Below are 15987 nucleotides of genomic sequence, written 5' to 3' on the forward strand. Positions count from 1 at the left end.
AAACACAAACTTGGATTAAAAGGAGGTGTAGTGTGGAGTTTGCTTCCTCCCACAGTCAAAGTCAAAGTGAACTTTATTGTCATCTCAACCATATACAAGTATACAGATAGACGACATTGCGAAGCTCAGGGTCCACAATGTAACAACATGAAGTGCAAATAAAAAATTTAAATTAAAACAGAAACAAGGCAAGACATTGTGTAAAGACAAGATTGATGCAATGTATGGTATTATGCAATACAGATACATAAATATAGTCAATAAATATGTAACATCTTTTTTTTCGGCTGCTCCCGTTAGGGGTTGCCACAGCGGATCATCTTCTTCCATATCTTTCTGTCCCCATCATCTTGCTCTGTTACCCCCATCACCTGCATGTCCTCTCTCACCACATTCATAAACCTCCTCTTAGGCCTTCCTCTTCTCCTCTTACCTGGCAGCTCTATCCTTAGCACCCTTCTCTCATTATACCCAGCATCTCTCCTCTGCACATGTGCAAACCAACGCAATCTCGCCTCTCTGACTTTGTCTCCCAACCGTCCAACTTGAGCTGACCCTCTAATGTCCTCATTTCTAATCCTGTCCGTCCTCATCACACCCAATGCAAATCTTAGCATCTTTAACTCTGCCACCTCCAGCTCTGTCTCCTGCTTTCTGGTCAGTGCCACCATCTCCGGCCCATAAAACATAGCTGGTCTCACTACCTTCCCTTTCAGTCTTGCTGATATCCGTCTGCCACAAATCACTCCTGACACTCTTCTCCACCCTGCCTTCAATCTCTTTTTCACTTCTCTTCCACAATCCCCATTACTCTGTACTGTTGATCCCAAGTATTTAAACTCCTCCACCTTCACCAACTCTACTCCCTCCATCCTCACCATTCCTCTGACCGTCCTCTCATTTACACACATGTATTCTGTCTTGTTCCTACTGACCTTCATTCCTATCCTATCTAGAGCAGATCTCCACCTCTCCAGGGTCTCCTCAACCTGCTCCCTACTATCACTACAGATCACAATGTCATCAGCAAACACCACAGTCCACAGGGACTCCTGTCTAATCTCGTCTGTCAACCTGTCCATCACCATTGCAAATAAGAAAGGGCTCAGAGCCATCCCTGATGTAATCCCACCTCCGTCACTCCTACCATAGACCTCACCACGGTCGCACTTCCCTCGTACATATCCTGTACAACTCTTACCTACTTCTCTGCCACTCCAGACTTCCTCATACAATACCACAGCTCCTCTCTCCTCACCCTGTCATATGCTTTCTCCAAGTCCACAAAGATGCAATGCAACTCCTTCTGACCTTCTCTATACTTCTCCATCAACACCCTCAGAGCAAACATCACATCTGTGTAATATAATAAACAAATATTAGATATAGATAATACAGCAGAAGAATATCAAAGAATGTCAAAGTGCAGTGTGCATGATATTTAAAGTATGATACTTGTTCACATTTCGTGCCAACAGAGTGTAATTACGGGCCGCAGTACCTATGAGGTCAGTCACATAACACGGCAACATTATGTGACGCTCATCGCGCACCCAAGTTACACTACAGTTAGGATTAGGGTTGTGTGAGGGTGACCGGACTCAAAGGGCGTTTTGTGACTGACGTTGTTAGCCTTGCCTGACGTACGTCATAGGCATTGCAGGCCATCTCCTTAATGCAGATATTTTTTATTATTTATTACCACGCTTTATATTAACTTCACCTGTTGGTTGTCTGGTACAAATCTTGTAAATCGATATTTAAACCACTTCCTGTTGTCCAAATGACTTGAAATTTTGCACACTTACTCACTTCTGATAACAATACATGAATCAATAATCAGTTTCACTAATAAATCAATTAATCCATGTTAATTAAGAAATGAAATTTTCATATGAAGAATAGTTCAAGAGATGGCGCTAGTAACGGATAGAAATATTAAAGGAAGTGTTAAAATATTAATTAGAAAATTATACTAAAACAAACCCAAGACTACAAAGTTGAAAATAATATATACAGGGTAGGATTCAAAAGTAATGAGCCTCATTTTGTTCTGACGTGAACGTACCTCGCCGCGTGCCCCACTTGCCAGCGACGGCGACGGTGGGTGTTGGCTTCACAACGCAATGGAGCTCCTACCGCTCGGCCTTGACGGGAACCCCTGTGCGGTAGTGTGTTACACGGCGGAATGGAAAGTTCGTTAGACCAACAGTACCCGTTGAAGACGAAGACCATGCTCATTGCCTTCTTCGGAGTGAAGGGGATCATCCACTACGAGTTTGTCCCGCAAGGACAGACCGTGAATGCTGCTTACTACTTGGAAGTCCTAAAAAGGCTGAAAAGAAGCGTCGCGCGCAAGCGAAGGGACATCAAGGACAGCTGGAAGCTTCACCACGATAACGCGCCCAGCCACACCGCCTTCATCGTGAGCGCCTACCTGGCCCGGGTGAACGTTCCGGTGGTCCCCCAGCCTCCCTACAGTCCGGACGTGTTGCCTTCTGACTTCTTCTTGTTTCCGCGCTTAAAATCAGCGCTGAAAGGAAAACGCTTCGACTCAATCGAGGACATCCAAGCCATCAAGGAACAGGCCTACGTGGATGCCTTTGAGTCATGGAAAAGCCGCCTACAATAGTGTATTGATGCAGGAGGTGCCTATTTTGAAGACTATTAATTACTTGTACCGATTTGCTCAATAAATTTGTCTTTTTGAACAAAGGCTCATTACTTTTGAATCCTACCCTGTATATATATATATATATATATATAAAAAACAACTTTGGCGCGTTTGCTAAGATTTTAAGAAGTGTTTTTTGAATCTTGATTGATGAAAAGCGCCCACGCTTTTATTGCAGTGTGACTGGAACCTTCTCTGTATCCATGTTGCATGGACTCCATATTTTGCAGCTGCATATTGTCAACAGTAAAACAATAGCATTGAACGTGTGGACTGCTGACTTGGTGTTTTTGTAAGATTAGCTTAATGCATAAGCCACGCTGCAGTTCTTCGTCACTATATATCTCTGTAGATTGTGTGTGTGGAGGCAGATGCATGAACTAATGTCTTTAATCACGTCAGCCTCTGGTCTTATCTCTCTCTATGAGAAGAAAGGGTTTATTTCTATTGATCGCCAGTCTTTACTAGCTCCATCAAGATCATGTAGAACCCATTTGGCATCCTCGACTCTCTGAGTGGTGATCACAATGTCATCAGCAAACTGAAGTCATTGATGTTGGTGCCTCTGTCTTTCCAACCAAGTTCTTTGAAAATGTCATCTAGACCTGCTGTGAACAGCTTTGGCAAAATTGGACATCTTGGAGTATTGATTGGATGGTAGAACGACGTAATGCAGATAACTGCACTGTTTTAACAGTACCTGTCCTGCAGCTCAGGTACACAGAATTGTTATTGATTAGTGAAACTGCCAGGGAAGCACAAACTGTGTGATGTTCACCTGTACACAGCTACCCCTCCATACCTGTATAAGGTACACTAGTTCAATATTTTTTTTGACTTATGGGGCGACTTCTTTGCAGCATGCCATGTTCACAGTGTGGCATGCTTTTGGGGGCAGTGTGGCACCATTCTCTTTTGGATGTACGAGTGCAATACTTTTCTCATTCAGGCAATGTACAGAAGATATTAGTGAGTGAAACAAGAAAGATTTGATTTGCTTACAGTTTTGTGGAAATTAATTTTGTAGGCAATTTCACAAAAGTGAAATACAAAATTTACTGTAAGTTTTTTTTTTAGGGTTTTAGTTTTTTTTGTGCATGGGGAACAAGGATATCACAGATAGATATGAAAGGCACTATATGATAAACAAAATCACTAAATACGAGATGTGAAAGGCACTATATAACAGATAGATGAGAAAGACATGATATAGTAGACAGATAAGACATTCAAGGCACTATTACATAGATAGGCAGACAACATCACTACATAATAGATAAGTCACTGCACTGTGCTATATGATAGATGTGAAAGGCACTATATAACAGAGGGGTGTCCAGCTCCGGTCCTGGTGGGCCGCAGGTTTTCATTCTAACCATCTTCTTAACTAGTGAGCTGTTTTTGCTGGCGATTAACTTGTTTTGCCTTTGTTTTGATTGACGTGACTCAGACCCCTTAGTTGTTTCATTTTCCTTAATGAGCAGCCAAACAATAATAAGACACAAAACAAGTGACCAGTTCACCTGAAAATAAAGAAAGGTGAAGGTCTCAGTCTTGTTGGTCTGCTCAGGTCACCAAAACATCTTGACAGTGGTCTTAGAAAAAACAGAAAATCAACAGTCTACTGTGGCAGAATGAGAGAGGCAACAAGTCACGATATTCAAGAACGACTTTGAATTGGTTTCTCATTAAGAAACTGGTTTGAAGTTTGATGTTCCAATTTAGCTGGTCATCTGTCGGCTCGTTTCACAACTCATTTCTGTTTGGCGGCCATTTCATGAAGAAACGAATCAATTCAGGAGGACCGAGTCCTTAAAAACAGGGCTATTAAAATGAATGTAAAAGGAGTTAATTAGCAGTGAAAACTGGTCACCGATTAAGTAAAGGGTTAGAATGAAAACCTGCAGCCACTGCAGACCACCAGGACCAGAGATGGACACCCCTAATGTAACAGATACATAGACAAAAAGGGCACTATATATGTGAAAGGCGTTATATAATAATAGATAGAATACAAGTAGATAGACACTTAAGACACTATATCATAGATAGATAGACCTTAACGGCACTATATAATAGATAGAACTTTATTTGTCCCAAGTAGGAAATTTAGCTTTTCTCAGAAGTTCCATAAATAACACAAACACCACAACCACCATTCAAACACACACTAGAACTACAAAAAAAGAAAACTTGTGACTTGGCTAAAGATAAGAGACCAGTCCCAGGGAGGCATTATGGCTACTGTCTGTTAATTCTGCACATTTTTCTTGTGTCTGGATGGGTTTTTCGTCTGGACTGCTGGTTTCCTCCTCCATTTCAGAGATGTCCGTATTTGGTCAAATCTTCTATGAAATCATCTCTAACGGCGTTTGTTCACCTGTCCCTTTTCTGAACTGGATTTTCCCATTACATCATAAGACAACCTGAGAGGAGATACCAGTTCGTCACAGGGTATACGTGTGCCAACACTATGCCAATGTCATTCATGTGGTCATTTTCCAAATCTTAATATTTCAATTTAGGGGGAAGAGTCTGCACTGGCAGCATCAAGTGCAAGGCTAGAGGAAACCCTCGAGGGCCACAAGTCCGATGGCTAGCACTCATGTTCACATGCAGGAGGCCAGTTTAGAGATTTAAATTAACAGACATCACTGTGATGCAGCACAAAGATGGAGAAGGCCGGTGTGGACATGCAAATCTCACCCTGACAGGCTTTTTAACCCCCCAGTGACTTGAGCTGTGAACCAGCAATACGAACTGTGGATCCCCTACCAGTGGTTTATCTTCTCCAGGGACTCTGCTGAGCAGTTTTTTTGTTTTAATCTCCCCGCAATTGTCAACTGCCCATAAGTTAACGATTATTTAATGGACAGATCCCTTTAGGGAGGCCGTTAGTATCTCTTAAAAAAATGTAAGATATCAAAACATATGCTGCCTTTATCATTATTTAATTTTCTGAGACTGGTATGACAGTTGGGATATACAGTGCATCCGGAAAGTATTCACAGCTCATCACTTTTTCCACATTTTGTTATGTTACAGCCTTATTCCAAAATGGATTAAATTCATTTTATTCATCAGAATTCTACACACAACACCCCATAATGACAACGTGAAAAAAGTTTACTTGAGATTTTTGCAAATTTATTAAAAATAAAAAAATTGAGAAAGCACATGTACATAAGTATTCACAGCCTTTGCCATGAAGCTCAAAATTGAGCTCAGGTGCATCCTGTTTCCCCTGATCAACCTTGAGATGTTTCTGCAGCTTCATTGGAGTCCACCTGTGGTAAATTCAGTTGACTGGACATGATTTGGAAAGGCACACACCTGACTATATAAGGTCCCACAGTTGACAGTTCATGTCAGAGCACAAACCAAGCATGAAGTCAAAGGAATGGTCTGTAGACCTCCGAGACAGGATTGTCTCGAGGCACAAATCTGGGGAAGTTTACAGAAAAATTTCTGCTGCTTTGAAGGTCCCAATGAGCACAGTGGCCTCCATCATCCGTAAGTGGAAAAGTTCGAAACCACCAGGACTCTTCCTAGAGCTGGCCGGCCATCTAAACTTAGCATTCGGGGGAGAAGGGCCTTAGTCAGGGAGGTGACCAAGAACCCAATGGTCACTCTGTCAGAGCTCCAGAGGTCCTCTGTGGAGAGAGGAGAACCTTCCAGAAGGACAACCATCTCTGCAGCAATCCACCAATCAGGCCTGTATGGTAGAGTGGCCAGACGGAAGCCACTCCTTAGTAAAAGGCACATGGCAGCCCGCCTGGAGTTTGCCAAAAGGCACCTGAAGGACTCTCAGACCATGAGAAAGAAAATTCTCTGGTCTGATGAGACAAAGATTGAACTCTTTGGTGTGAATGCCAGGCGTCACGTTTGGAGGAAACCAGGCACCGCTCATCACCAGGCCAACACCATCCCTACAGTGAAGCATGGTGGTGGCAGCATCATGCTGTGGGGATGTTTTTCAGCGGCAGGAACTGGGAGACTAGTCAGGATAAAGGGAAAGATGACTGCAGCAATGTACAGAGACATCCTGGATGAAAACCAGAGCGCTCTTGACCTCAGACTGGGGCGACGGTTCATCTTTCAGCAGGACAACGACCCTAAGCACACAGCCAAGATATCAATGGAGTGGCTTCAGGACAACTCTGTGAATGTCCTTGAGTGGCCCAGCCAGAGCCCAGACTTGAATCCGATTGAACATCTCTGGAGAGATCTTAAAATGGCTGTGCACCGACGCTTCCCATCCAACCTGATGGAGCTTGAGAGGTGCTGCAAAGAGGAATGGGCGAAACTGGCCAAGGATAGGTGTGCCAAGCTTGTGGCATCATATTCAAAAAGACTTGAGGCTGTAATTGCTGCCAAAGGTGCATCGACAAAGTATTGAGGAAAGGCTGTGAATACTTATGGACATAGGATTTCTCAGTTTTTTTTTATTTTTAATAAATTTGCAAAAACCTCAAGTAAACTTTTTTCACGTTGTCATTATGGGGTGTTGTGTGCAGAATTCAGAGGAAAAAAATTAATTTAATCCATTTTGGAATAAGGCTGTAACATAACAAAATGTGGAAAAAGTGATGCGCTGTGAATACTTTCTGGATGCACTGTATGAATTTCCTTTCAAGGCACCATATACTCATCCATTCTTCTGCTGTCTGTATCCACTTTCTTCAATTCAGGGGCATAGGGGGCAGCCAAATTACCAATAGATAGACCCGTAGTAAAGTGAGGTCTGCAGCTGGCTGGAGTATTTTAAATAAATAATTGGGGGCGCTCATGCTGGGGAGTATAGCAGGTGCGAGCGATTGTCTGTGAAGACGGCTCGTCTCCGGGTTGGTCAGTCAACTGTGCATTGCCTTGCCAGCACGAGCGGAGGGTCCAATTGTCTCGTTATCAACACGGAGTGAGCATCAGGCGATCACACCTGCAGCCGCTCCCCTAGCCTATAAACTTGGAGCACAAGTGAGAAAACAGGAGGAGACAGAATGAAGAGCAGAACAGCCGTGAAAACAGCAGCCGGTGAGGAGTAGGTCCAGAAAGCCAGCCGAAAGGCAACCTGGTCGTATGCGCTGCGTAGGAGCAAAGGTTTGGCGCTCTAGGGGCATATGTACCCACTCCTGAAGGATAATCAGCGGGCAATCAAGGTGGATCCGAGGGAAGACTGCAGGAGCATGAAGGAAATGGGAGGCCAACCAACCCCAAGTGGTTTGGCTGATGCTGCTCGGGGCGGCTAAGACAGGGGTCAGAAGGAGGGGACCACGGCTGTTAGTGTCTCCCTCTTCGCTCATTCAGCTGGCAGAGTTGTGTTGGACTTGTCTAAATCTGGAAGTAACAATGACCCGCTGTGACGTTTCAGTCTCATCAAGTCTTTTTTATTAATCTCATGGATTATTTACTTGATTAAGGGCGGAGTGGTGGCTCTGAGGTTAAGGATCTGTGCTGGTATCCAGAAGGTTGCCGATTCAAATCCCCGTCACTGCCAAAAGAGACCCTGCTCTGCTGGGCCCTTGAGCAAGACCCTTAACCTGTAATTGCTCCAGGGGCGCTGTACAATGGCTGACCCTGAGCTCTGACCCCAAGGGGTATTCCAAATACAAGAAATTATATAAGGCGAAATAATAAAAAGATTTCTGGAGCACCCACTGAGCACTTTTGACTTTTGAATGATTTTTAATAAAAGCACTGAGCACCTTTACACCTTCCCCTTGCTTTGCATGTCCTCATCTGCCAAGCTCATCAGGTTCAAGAGGCTCCCAAAGCAGAAGTGGGAGCAAGGAGCTGGCCCGCACCGTCACAAAACCACCAAAATATCTTCAGGGCACCTTCAAAACACAGACCCCCACAATTTAAAAATCACAGACTCCACCCACTCGTATGTCATTGTGGTTGAACTCCAGCTAGACAGAAAGAAAACAAACAAATTCTTACACCCAGAGTGCCGAAGCCAAGACTTCAACCTTCAGTCTCCTGAAGTGTTGAGGGGGCTGCTCTTGTTCCTATTATTCTCATTTTATTTCGCATTCATGCTCACATTATTCAATTTCATGTCATTTTTGCTTCAAAAGTCAGGAACATGAACAAAAACGTGTAATACATTAATATCATCATAAACACTGTCCAGTTTGGCTTTAGCAAACTTCGTCTGCCAGCTATGATTAATTGACATTGCTTAAAGTTTCACAAAAAGTACCTTGGGGAACTCGATTTACACTCAACCCAGAAACAACGAAATGAAACAAACTCGCCATATGGGAGACAGATGTACCTGAGGGCAGATCAGGACACGCAACACGAAGCAGAAATAAATCGGGGGTGGGGATGGTGGTTGTGGGGGGAGCGCCGCAGTCGGCCCCTGCTGCTGTTGGCCGCTCTTTTGTACGCCACTCGTTATCGTAAAGCCTTGCTGCAAGTTCAATTTTTCATTCCTGTAAACACTATAAGCCACTTACTGAACTATAAACACAAATCTGTATCGTGTGAAAAAGTAAGTGCACCCCCAAAATGTGTGTGGGTTTTTTGTTTTTAAAAAAAACAAACATGTTCATTGGTACAAAATCCACATTATCCAAAACTGATCATTTTTCATTTGTTATCGATAATTCCTGTTTCCCCTTCCCCACAGGTCAAGAGACTCGGTGTCACCCTTGACATACTCTGTCCTTTCAGTCCCACATCAATAACAGCTCCTGGTCTGCATATTTCCACCTGCGTAACAATCGTATTCCTCACCCATACCACTGCTATCCTTGTTCATAACCTTGTTGCCTCTCGTTTGGATGATTGCAATTCCCTTTTCTTTGGTCTAACTCACAAATCTCTTTATAAGCTTCAACTGGTCCAGAATTCAGCTGCCCGCATCATTACTACAACCCTCTCTACTCACCAGCAGCTGTACTGGCTTCCGGTTACGTTCCGCATTCAATTCAAAATTCTCCTGTTAACATTTAAGACTTTCCACAGCCTTGCCCCTCCATATCTGTCCGACCTCCTCCATGTTTCCATTCCCTCCCGTACCCTTAGATCCTCTTCCTCCATCCACTTGACTGTCCCCTTCGCCCATTTTACCACCCTGGGGAGCAGAGCATTCAGTTGCTCTGCTCCCCAGCTTTGGAACTCATTATCATCCGAGTTTAGAAATATTGATTCATTCTTACTTTTCAAATCTAAACTTAAACCTCATCTGTTTAAGACTGCTTTTTCTCTTGGATTATAATTGCTCTGCTGGATTTTAATTTTTACATTTTTTCTAGTCACATCATGCCACATTTAAGTCACCTTTATCTATAGATACTGTATAAATGAAGGTTAAATCTCAATATGTCCACATATGTTAAAAAAAGAACAAAACATTTCATTGTATTAGCTTTTTCATAACACTGAACAGGGCGGTACAGTGGCGCAGTGGTAGCGCTGCTGCCTCGCAGCTAGGAGACCTGAGGTTCGCTTCCTGGGTCCTCCCTGTGTGGAGTTTGCATGTTCTCCCCATGTCTGCGTGGGTTTCCTCCCACAGTCCATGCAGGTTAGGTGGATTGACGATTCTAAATTGGCCCTAGTGTGTGCTTGGTGTGTGGGTGTGTTTGTGTGTGTCCTGCGGTGGGTTGGCACCCGGCCCGGGATTGGTTCCTGCCCCGTGTTGGCTGGGATTGGCTCCAGCAGACCCCCCCGTGACCCTGTGTTCAGATTCAGCGGGTTGGAAAATGGATGGATGGATAACACTGAACATTGTGGTCATACTGGACCACATTTTTATGCCGTATGCACAATGGAGGTTCAGTGGACCACAGAGGGGCATACTTTATAGAGGAACTTGCAAGCCATACCATTTCATCAGTGACATCAGGATCAAAGATGACATCAGACAGTGCAAATGGACAGCGGGGTATTTCGAGCCAAGAGAACCATGAAGAAGTGCATATTGGAAATTGTGTAAAAGAGACAAAATGGGTCGACTTGTAACTAGTCAAATGGGAGGATGAAACAAATTACAAGAACTAGAAGCCAGTGCTGAGTGCCAAGCTCACTGATGGTCAAGGAAAAGGGGGAAGAGGGGACTGTTGTTGGGCCACATTCAACATCTGCTCCCACACACAGACGGATAAGATACAAAAAAAGATCATGGTCTCCACTGAGCGGAGGAGAAAATCAGACATAACAAAGATAAAAAACAATGGCGCAGCCAGCTCAAGGACACGTAAAGCAAATGGCTCCAAGGAGACTAGACACACTTTGCATAGTGTTTTGTGGGTGGCCAAAGGAAAACAAAAAAAAAATCTTCAGCCTCCATCACTGAGAACGAGGTCAGCTAAGACAGAGAAATCTGCAGAGACTACTATCCGAAGGATCTCGAGGTTTTCTCAAACAAAAATAAAACAACCTTAACCTACTCAATCTAGTATAACGCTTGAGAAGTAAAAACAGAGTGGTGGCTTTTACCTTTTTTATTCTTCATTTTTCTTAAGCAGGCAACAAGAAAATAGCAGGAGAACTGTTCCTTTTAAAACATAGTGGCCATTACGTCAGAGAGGTCCACATCCTCCAGCAGACACCCGTACACCTACATGTCTGACCCACATGCAACACGTCACCATCTTCCAGTTTCCGAATAAACAAGAATTAAAAACACAGCTCTTTATTTAATAGAAAGCAAAAATCAGCTTACCTATTAACTTCAAGAGAAGAGCACATGTCTAGAAACAACTCATTTAAACATTTGTAGAGAAGAACGGCGAAACCTACCGCCCACAGGCTTTCTTCCTAAAAACCGCCAACAATTTCCTGCAGTCTGTGCATTTCAGTTGTTCGGGGTTACAGTGTCCCATTACTCCTGCTGTGTTAGAGAAACACACAAACCAAGTGTGGAACGATGGGGAAAGAGAAAAAGAAAATGAACAAAAGACTTTATGCTGAGAGGAAATAGAGAAGTAGAATTGTTGTTTTCAATTTAAGAGCTATAACTTGTTATAACACGTTGGACTGCATTTAATTTTGGCACAAATACTCCAATTCCTGGACTTTTGTTGCACTAATTTGTCAAATAAAAGCATTCATTCATAGTATTCAGGACCTGCTGCTATGATGTTCTGGCACAGGTGCATCCCATACTGTTGATCATCACCGAGATGCTTCTGCACCTTGTGTGGAGTTCACCTGTGGTTTATTCAATTGATTAGACCCGATTAGGAATGGAATTCTTGCAGCATGGAACGTTCCCAAATGCACAGTGGCCTCCATAATTTTCTAAATGGAGATTTGTAAAAACCATAACACTTCCTAGAGCTGGCCACTCATCCAAACTGAGCAACCAGGGGAGAAGGGCTTTGTGAAGATAAGTAACCAAGAACCAGAAAACATGTGAAGATGGGAGAAACTTCCAGAAGGACAACCATTCACTGCAACACTCTACCAGTCTGGGTGTTATGGCAGAGAAGACTTTCCTTAGTCAAAGACACATGAAAGCCCACTTTGTGTTTGCAAAAAGACACCTAAAAAGGACTTTCAGACTGTGAGAAAGATTCCCAGGTCTGATGAAATCAAGGTTGAACTGTTTGGCCTCAGGTCCGAGTGTCATGCCCTTGGGGGGTTTGGGAAGCAAGGAACCCCTCATCACCTGCACAACACCCAACTAACAGTAAAGCATAGTGGTGGCAACATCAGGGTTTGGGGAGACAAGTCAGGGTCGAGAGAACGCCGAAAGGAGAAAAGCGCGGAGAGAACCTACTCTAGAACGCTCTGGGCTGAAGGTCCACCATCCTACAGGATGGGAGAGGCTTAGGGACAACCATGTGAATGTCCTTGAGTGCCCCAGCCAGTGTCCTGACTTGAACATCTCTGGAAGAGACTTAAAAATAATTGCCCACCAACAGTTTCCATCCCAACCTGACAGAGCTTGAGAGGATCTACAGACAAGAATGGCAGAAAATCTCCAAATATGGGTGGAGTGAAACTTGTCGCTTCAAACCCAAGACGACTCCCGGCTGAAATCTCCGACAATGAAGTAGCGAGGAAAGGGTCCGAATTCCTGCGTTCATTACGAGCTTTCAGTTTTTTTATTTTTAATAAAATTTGCAAAGATATCTAAAAATCCCGTTTTCACTTTGTCATTCTGGGGTATTGAGTGTTGCCTGATGGAGAGAAAAATGAAACATAAAATGATTTTAACACAAGGCTGCAACATCATAAAGTGTAGAAAAAAAAGTGAAGGGATTGGAGTATTTTCTGAAGGCACATTATGCTGTATATTTGAATATCATCCCATCCACAGCTAGCTGATGCCAGGGCTCCAGCTCTCCAAGCCATAGCTCTGTAATGGACTAAGCAGCTTCAGAAAATGGATGTGTGGTTTTCTGCTCCAGCTCAGGTTATGATTTCACCTCGTTTAATTTTACAAATGAGTACAAACAAAAAAGTCCAGGAATCAGCATGAGGGATTGTGTGCACATAACCGCTGCTGAAAAGGGAAAGGCGGCAAGATGTCAAAATTCTAACTTATTATGACCCAGTTGTGGCTGTGAAGCAATGTTGCTAACCAGTGTGCTGCTGCGCCAAGAGTCAGCTATTAAAAGAAAAATGGATTTGGAAATGGAAAAGAAATCAAATGTTTATATATATATAAAAAAAAAAAACCCATAGTAGGTTAATTCTTTTTAAAGGTGCTTAAAAATGCAAGCTATATATGGAAATTCATATATTGCTCAGGCAGCTTTTCAAAGTTTTCATTAGGTCATGGGAAACCTGACAAAAAAAAAAAAAAATCAAAAGGAAATGATTCCAACAGCAATAGCTGCCTTTTTGCTCATTCAAGAAATTGAACCTTAAGAAAATAACAGACTGAGGTGTTTCAGTGCACTCCAGATTACCACATGACAGCTCTTTTCCTTTTCTCATTACACAAGGTGTTTTTGTGAGTCTAACATGAACTACACTACACTAAAGGGAGTAAAGCATGAAGCGAAATTCATTGCTGGTGACACAGGCGAGTGCATTATCACTAGCAAAACATTTTATGTAATTGCGCCCCTTCAGGAGAGCGGCACGTCTACACAGGGATGAGGGCTATAGCCCAGCCGACCCACAGTTATTACATTTGAACCCCATGCCAATTACTTTTTGTGAGTGAAGTCTGTGCTCAGTGTCGATGGACCCTGTCACAACCCAGAACTAGACAACAAGAGTTCACTCACCTACTCTTCCCATACGGCCAATCTGCAAGCAATCTAGTTAAGACTAACCAAAGTATCCCATGCTACCCATCTAAGACAGGGGTTCCCAAACTCGGTCCTGGGGATCCACTGTGGCTGCAGGTTTTTGCTACAACCTGATTCACAAATCGGTGACACTATGTAACACAATTTTTGTTCCTGGCTTCCAAGAGTTATATTTCAACTGCTTATGTCTAAAGCCTATGGAAAAAAGACTACATTCAGCACAAACTTTGATTTTATGACCACAGCCCAGAAAATTTTATATTTATAGTGACAAAACAAGGGAATTTTTCTCTTTTCATTCATGCGGTCTGATAAAGAACAACACTTGCATGGTAAATAGACAAAGACAGTCAAAACCACTCAAAAAGGTTCAGAAATGAGTAGGTGTTCTAGATTTGCAACTGTACTGCAAATCGCTTTCTCGAAGAAGCCCCCAAATGTAGTCCCCCATCATGTTTTCGTTATACTGTCCTTGGTAACGACGTTCAAAGTCCATTATATCCTGATGAAAGCACTCGCCTTGCTCCTCTGAGTAAGCTCCCATGTTCTCCTTGAATTTGTCAAGATGAGCGTCAAGGATATCTGCAATATCTTCCTCGCTGTCTGACTTGCTGCTGTCTCCTGAAGATGGCCGATCCCTCTTCGGAGGAATGGGAACGGGCAGCTCGGAGCAGTGTGGTACTGGGGCAATGGAAGAAGGAATGTCTGGATAAACGATTTGAGGCGCATTCTTGCCAGTGCGACGTTTGGTAGGATCCACCATGAAGAAGTAGAAGTTGCTTGAGTGGTCAGTCGGTTGCCGCCAAATTCATGGGATAGCAAACTTCATGGCTCTCTTTTCTCCCCTGTACCAACTTTCAAGAGTTTTCTTGCAATATTCGCATGTGAAATGAGGTGCCCAGGGCTTGTCTTGATCCCCGACAGGCATGCCGATGTATGCCTTGTAGGTCTCGCACATCTTACGACATGATTTCACGGAATACTTTCTCGCTCTCGTCTTTATAAATTGTCCACAGACATAGCAAAATGCATCTGCTGGGTGCAAGCAACCACTTGATGCCATCTAAATCAAATCAAAAAAATAAACCGAATTGTTGGTTCGAGTCACCTGTGCTTCTATACTTGTATGACTGTTATTGGACAGTCCAAGAACATTCTAGAAAGCTCTAAAAGTTTCTTGAAAGTTCTAGATAATTCTGGAAAATTCTAGAAACTTCCGGACAATTCTAACAGTTCAAGAATATTCTAGAAGACTACTCAGTATTGAATGCGAATCGAGAATTTTCTCGAAAACAGACAAATTTCAAAATATCATTGTCCTGATCACAAAAGCAAAGTTTTTGTGGAATAACAGCTATTTTCTATTTTTTTTAGGCATAACGGGTTAGGAAAACACACTTTGTACCCAGGAACAAAATAAGAAAAATTTGTTACATAGTAATTGATGATAACGAATCTCATTTAAAATTAGCTGGTATTTTTTTACTCTTCTCTCATTCTACATTCAGAAAAGCACACACACACACACACACACAAACAGTATGCCTTAAATGTAAAAAAAACATTTAGAAATATTTGTTTTTTCTAAAGCTATAAATGCTTAACTCTGTTATTTTCCTATTATTTTCCCCTTTTCCTGTGTAGTTTGCTCCCTTCATTTAACCCTACTAGTGGCCATTAACAACCAGCACAGCAGACACCCAGAATGATGAAAGCAGCAACGACTTCAGTGTCAGACCTGCTAATTAGTAAATAATCAAAAATTAAAAACACCACAACACCTGGAAAAGCAGAATGAAAACGAGGTTGAAAATACTGTTAAATGACTCACTGCCATTGGTGGGCTGCTTCGACTGCCATATGTGCGTCAGCGGGCTGCACTGTAACAAATACTATTATACAAAGTTACTGTAGCTTTCTTTCCAATACTGAAAACTTTAAAAAACGTAACACTTAAAGTTTAAAGAAAAGCAATTTGTTTCCATACAATCTCCGTACAATTAGATTCTTAGCCTCTTAGCTAGGTCCTTATATTAGTCTTACAGTGTGAGATCTATTTCTTTTGTCCTGACACTTGGCATCTCTTGTTAGTAACCA

This window comes from Erpetoichthys calabaricus, chromosome 17 (assembly GCF_900747795.2).
Source record: "Erpetoichthys calabaricus chromosome 17, fErpCal1.3, whole genome shotgun sequence".
NCBI classification, from domain to species: Eukaryota; Metazoa; Chordata; class Cladistia; order Polypteriformes; family Polypteridae; genus Erpetoichthys; species Erpetoichthys calabaricus.